Source organism: Pinus tabuliformis, chromosome 5_2, assembly GCF_031772625.1.
Source record: "Pinus tabuliformis cultivar Carrire ecotype Pingquan chromosome 5_2, CPIR1, whole genome shotgun sequence".
Classification (NCBI taxonomy): domain Eukaryota; kingdom Viridiplantae; phylum Streptophyta; class Pinopsida; order Pinales; family Pinaceae; genus Pinus; species Pinus tabuliformis.
Window position 1 is genome coordinate 877,069,645 of NC_142306.1, and position 6,742 is coordinate 877,076,386.

Genomic DNA, 6,742 nt, shown 5'->3' on the forward strand with positions numbered 1-6,742 from the left:
TGCAATGTTTGTGAACATAATCAATCATCCTACTAAGATCAACCTTTATAACATCCCAACATTGTTAGAAGAAATGCACCGAGAAGCCATCAGGCTAGGGAGCCTTGCCCGAAACAAAGGATTTAAGGACAACTAGATTCTTTTGAAATTGGTCTAAGAATAGCGTCATTATCTTCTTGGGTTATTTTAAGTGGGATGTGTTCCAACATATAGTGAGCTGCTTCCTCTTCATGATTTCTTGGGTTCTTGTAGAAATGGCTGAAACGCTGAGCAATTGCTTTAATTTTGGGATATTCAGTGATACTGTCATCACGATTTAATATTATTCCTTTCAGCGCGAATTTGTATTTCTATCCCCCGCATGAAGCCACAAACTACAAGACTTCAAACACCACTTTTCCTCTTCTTCTTTCAATGCCTTATGATTGAGAGAAAATACCCTTTTCAACCTCCATAGAAACAGTCTTGTTCCATTCTTTGTTGAATGACTTCTAATCTGCTTATATGATGAAGCACTGCCTTCTTCCATTCTGTATGATTTTCTTTTGCCCATTGTTTTAAAGCTATCTTTGCTTCTTTGATTTTTTTATTATGATATATAAACCGGAGATTCTGACACCCATTTTCCCCTGCTTTGGATACCACCTCCATAAATCTCTTCTTTTGAAACCATTGGGGGTTGAACTGGAATGGCAATTGACTGTAATCTACATCTGGAAGGAGAAAAAAAGAGATCGATCGATGATCCGAACTGCTCCAGGCCAAAATCTAAGATGAGAAGGGGAAGCGTTGTTCTAGGACATCACTGATAAGAAGAAAACGGTCTAGTGATGTAGCAATTTTCCAAGTGCCCACACATTTATTGCTCCAATTGAACTTGCTGTTTACTGGTGTGATGTCTATGAATTCCTGAGATCTTCCATCTTCTCTTGGAAAGAGTCCCCATTTTTTCCAAGGATGGATAGTTGTATTAAAATCCCCATAAATACAACAATGTTTATACTCTGATTCCCTAAGATTAAACAAAGAGGATTGACCAGAAATCTTTTCTTGATAAATTATTAGCATATAAATTTTGACTATACTACATACTTTTTGGTTTAGAATAATATATATTAATAAAATATTTTAGACTGTACATCTTACATGGTTTGGATTATATTTTTCTATTTTTAATATTTTTTTGAAAAATACTTGTATTTTTTAATATATATATATATATATATATATTAATAAAATATTTTAGATTGTACATCTTATATGGTTTCCAACCTTCATTATTTTTTATTTTTAATATTTTTTATAAAAATACTTGTACTTTTGAATCTTTTATAAAAATTCAACAATAACTTTTTATCTAAAAATTCAACAATTCTAACTTCATAAGTCTATCGGCCTCTCTTTGTACCTTTTGGGACCATTGCTAGTTGTAATTATTGCATCATTGTCAATGAGTTTGTGTACATAGTTATTACAGACAAACATATTAATTTGGATTCAAGCGAATTGTGACCACTTCGATGTGCGCTCGGTTGATTGAAGGGGTGGCTTATCCGCATCTTGAAGCAGGTGGAGTGATATGTGCATTGAGCTGAAAATGCATGCAGCTGCTCTGAAATCTGGAGGATCCTTGGGCTTCTTTTTCCCACTAGTTTTCTCACTCAGCTTTGTAATAGCATATTTAAGTGTCATCAATTCATTTACAAGGTAACTGTACTTTCAGAAGTTGATTTTAGAAGCCTAAATAGATTTAGGGTTCTCCAAATTTTATGAGTCAGTTTGATTATGGAGAATTCACAGTTTAATTTGTGATTTCTTACTGAATTTCGAACCAATCTTATAATCCATTCATTTACAAGAGATTTTCACAAGTGGATTCTAAATGCATAGATGATTTAGTGTTCTGAATTTTGTTGGATTAATTTGATTATGGAGAATTTACTGTTTAAATTTGTGATTTCTTACTGTAATTCAAAAATTGTGTAATCGTTCACTTACCATGAATTTGACTTTAAATGTATAAATAGATTTAGTTTTCTGAATTTTTTTTGGATCAGCCTAATTGTGGAGAATTCCCGGTTCGCATTTGCTATTTCTTACTGAATTTCTAAATAATTCTGTAATCGATTCACTTACCAGGAAAGAGGAACGGTTCGATATGTATTTTCACGAGTTTGTTCGAACTCTCAGTCTATCTGCAGCTACTGGACTTGGGATTCTGGCATTTGTGTACTGGATACTGAACAAGGAAGAAGAAACGGAAGGAGATTGCCTCCAGGGCCTTATCCTTGGCCAATCATTGGAAATCTTCGCCAATTGAGGCTGCCTGTCCATCGTGCTCTCAAAGAGCTTGCTGACAAATATGGCCCCATCATGTTTCTGCGCTTGGGCTCTGTTCCTGCCGTGGTCGTTTCTTCCTCTGAAATGGTCCAACACTTTCTCAAAACCCATGATTTGATCTTTTCCAGCCGACCTGCAACAGCTGCAGGAAAATACTTCGCATACAATTTCCAGGGTGTGATATTCGCTCCGTACGGAGATTATTGGAGGCAAACGAGAAAGATATGCGTAACAGAACTGCTCACTGCCAAAAGAGTCGAGTCTTTCAAGAATGTGCGAGAGGAAGAGCTGTGTGTCATGATCCGTTCCATTTGGGAGGAGAGTCAGAGCGGCGCCATGGCCGTGAATGTCAGCAAGGCCTTCTCAACTCTCACCTCCAACATAATTTGGCGAATACTGGCGAGCAAGAAATTTTCTGACCAAGATTTGGGTGCCGATGGCAAGGGATTTAGGGATCTGGTATTGGAGGCTGGAACTACTGCGGGAGCATTTAACATTGGGGACTTCATTCCATATTTGGATTGGCTTGATTTGCAGGGTATCAACCGGCGCATGGAGAAAGCAAGCAAAATATTTGATTCATTTGCAGAGAAAATAATAGAAGACCATCTTGATCGTTGCAGGTCTACGGTCCCCGCGACCTCGAATGCCCCGGCACCGGCAAAAGCAGAGACAGAGCAGGTTAAAGATTTTGTGGACGTGCTGCTTGATATAGTTCAGAGTGATAAAATGGACACCAAAATCACACCAGAAACCATGAAGGCAATGATATTTGTATGGCTCTTGATCCTACGTTATTTTATTTTTTTATGTATGTATGGTTGTGATTGTATCAATCTGGTAATACCTATGTTCATGAACAACTTGATATTTCTATGAACAACATCTATTTGCTATTTTGAAAAGTCTTTCAAAAATAGATAATCACATTACATGCAAATTTATCATAACTTGAACTTTAATCAAATAGGCAAGAAGGCAAGATATCCGACCATATTATGAACTATATTCACTGGGTAATTTATTAGATTGGGTTGAATTTACAATATAATTTTGCATCATATAATTAAATATTTTTGTGATCCATACTGATATTGAAATTGTCTTTAACATTAATCACATTATTGAAATTTGGTAGAAACAATTAATGTGATTTTACTATGAATCACATTGCCAAACATCAGTAATGTGATTAATCCTAATACCAATCTCAATATCATATAGTTATTTAAAATATTTTTTTAAATGTATAAACAATTCTTTAAGGGTATTCCATTTAAATAAACTAAAACGTTGTTTTTATTTTTTTTCTTAAAATCTTTTAATTTTCTAAAAATTAATAATAATAAACTAAACTAAAACTTTAGACTCAAATCCCTAGATTTTAATTTTCTAAAAATTAATAATAATAAACTAAACTAAAACTTTAGACTCAAATCCCTCTTCCCTAAATCTTCTGATTCTCTAAGAATTAATAAGAATAATAATTTTTTTCAATCTTTTTCTTAAGTCTTTTAATTTTTAAAAAATTAATAATAATAAACTAAACTCAAACTTTAGATTCAAATCCCTTTTCCCTAAATCCTCTCATTATCTAAGAATTAATAAGAATAAATTTATAGTTTTATTAAATTATTTTTTTGTTAAAATGTTTCAATCCATTATAAAAAATTTAGCCCGTCCATTTATAAAATATTCCAGTTAACAATCCGTTCATTTATAAAATATTCCAGTTAACAATCCGTTTAACGTAGTGAATTAATTCATTTACAAAATATTTGCTGGAAAAGTAGAGAAACAGTATTTGGCTGAAGAAGTATGGAATAAAAACTATCTTCTGGAAAAAGTAGAGAATCAGTTCATCAGAAAAATCTTTATCGGAGGCTGAGAATTTCGTGAAATAAAGAAATCTAAAAACAAAAGAAAATATTGAATTTATTTATTTAATAATTTGTGTTTTAAATTTTGAAATTGAATTTATTTATTTATTAATTTGTGTTTTTTATTTTGAGTTTAAATTTCTTTATTTATTAATTTATGTTGAAAGTTGATTTTAATGAATTAGATTCAGAAAATTGAATGAATTATTTTTTTAAGTAGTGAAATTATAATAATTTAGTAGAAATTTGAATTATTTAGTAATTAGTATTTTAAAATTAATTATAATAAATTAAATCAAAGAAAATGAATTTATTAATTGCATTTAAAATTGTTGAGGAATTGTTTTCGGATCCGTTGCAAGAGATATTTGAGAGAAAATTAGCATGACCCTTAACAAGAATGACACACAAATGACCAAAATCCATATTTATGGTGACTCCAAAGTAATAATCCAACACTTATTGGGGACTACCAAAATCACCAATCCCTTAGTACTTGGATGGTTAACAAGAATTGAACATTTATGGACTCCACTAAACAATTCCTCCATAGAACATGTCCACAGGCAACAAAATATGACAGCAGATGAGCTATCAAAAAGGACTTAACTAGTTCTTTAGGCAAGATGCACATTACAATTACTATCAACCAGAAAAACATAAATATTGAAGATTTTCCCCTCCCTGGTTAAATAATTCCTCCCCACTAACTTTTTGTTTTCTTGATGATATTGCAGGTTTAAAATATGAATATAGTTTTTTGCAGTATTATTGGATAACTGTTGTTTTTTGTAACAGTTAATTGGATGCTTGACCACTGGGCTTAAAACAGTGTCCTCTATCAGGTTGCCTTCGTCCAATCCATGTTGATCTTTATATGACTCTGCCTCCTCGTTAGATGGTGATTTCATGCTTGATCTGTGCAGACTCCACAGCCGGATTTCTCTATCCTTATTATACAGTTTGTTTTTTTTTGTAGTTTTGATGCTACTCGCGCAATACTTGTTACCCTGATATTACAGTTGTTGAGTGTTTGTATATATTCATATCCACAAATCTCAGCTCTTACAGTTTTTTATCTGGAACATGATGTCCGTCTATCGGGCTCATCTTGTGGCATATGGATCTCCCTTTGTGGCATAAAATTTTAGATGGTTGACAAATTGTTTCCAAATCCATTGCAAGAGAATTTGGAGTTATTAAAATTTGGAACCTGTTTCATGAAAATGTTGAACCTCATAGGCAATTTTAACTCTACATTCTCATGAGACGGATCTGGAAAAAACTTCCTAACAGAACTCAACTGCAAAAACCTCCAGTCTAAAATTTCAAAATTGATTATGTTATTATTTTTCTTTTCAATCCAAAACTTCAAAATTTATAGTGTTATTAACTTTTACAGGACATGTTCACAGCTGGAACGGAATCAACAGCAAATACATTAGAATGGGCAATGTGTGAGCTGCTCAGGCATCCCCTTGCAATGAAGAGATTGCAGGAAGAAATCGAATGGGTGGTCGGCAAAGACCGCACAGTAAAGGAGTCTGATTTGGTAAGTCTGAAATACCTTCAGTGTGTGGTGAAAGAGACGCTACGATTATACCCGGGAGGACCTCTAGCACTTCCCATGAGTCTGTGGAGGCTGTGTCAGTAGAAGGGTACTATATACCTAAGAAGACGATGCTGTTGGTGAATGTGTGGGCTATAGGAAGGGACCCCAAAGTGTGGGGGATTGATGCTTCAGAATTCAAGCCAGAGAGATTTATGGAGGAATTAGGTGGACATCTGCATGATAATGTCATGGATTTAACAGGTACCCAAGTCATGGATTTAACAGGTACCCAAGACTTGAGAATGCTACCGTTTGGGGCTGGAAGAAGAGGATGCCCAGGTTCTTCCATGGCTATTTTAATGATTTCTTTGGCATTGGCTCAGTTGTTGCACATTTTTGACTGGAGGGTTGAAGGCGATCCATCCAACCTAGATACGAAGGAAGCGTGTGGAGCGTCTATGCGAAGAGAAATTCCTCTTTTTGTCCTGCCAAGTTTGAGGCTGAAGAGCAATTCGATTGTGGATTCCGGGAAGCTCTTGAAATTAGATAAAAATAAGTAAGATAAAAAAATTGATGTCACTTTTATCCATTCAATGGCAGAATATTTTCTGGAATCAACCATAGAGATAAAGATGGCTTTGCTCTTAGATACTCGATGGAATTCTCTTCTCATTTCATTTCAAACTGGTTGCCTCTTTTCATTTCGAAGAGTTTGTTGTTTTAGTCTTAAAAATAAATGATAGAAATGGTATTGTAAGTGGAAAATAATGATGATACACAGAATTGAAATTTTTAATAGGATAATAGGAAAATAATGAATGATATCCAGATTAAAAGAAATGATATCTAGTAAGAATGTGTCAAAATAGATATGGAATAAAGGAACAATGTTATGGTTAATATATTAAGTGTTAAATGAATTGTTTTGTTTAATTCAGTGGGATGCAATAGTTATTAACTCATAGTCATT

General features: G+C 33.6%; 1 pseudogene across 1 annotated transcript; it reads left to right on the plus strand.

Annotated features, from left to right (window-relative positions):
• The first annotated feature begins 1,525 nt into the window (after window positions 1–1,525).
• Window positions 1,526–6,528, plus strand: LOC149162103 (cytochrome P450 750A1-like; annotated as a pseudogene). Its single transcript, XR_016261533.1, has 3 exons — window positions 1,526–1,707; window positions 2,140–3,114; window positions 5,623–6,528. The product of XR_016261533.1 is annotated as a cytochrome P450 750A1-like (transcript).
• The last annotated feature ends 214 nt before the right edge of the window (window positions 6,529–6,742 follow it).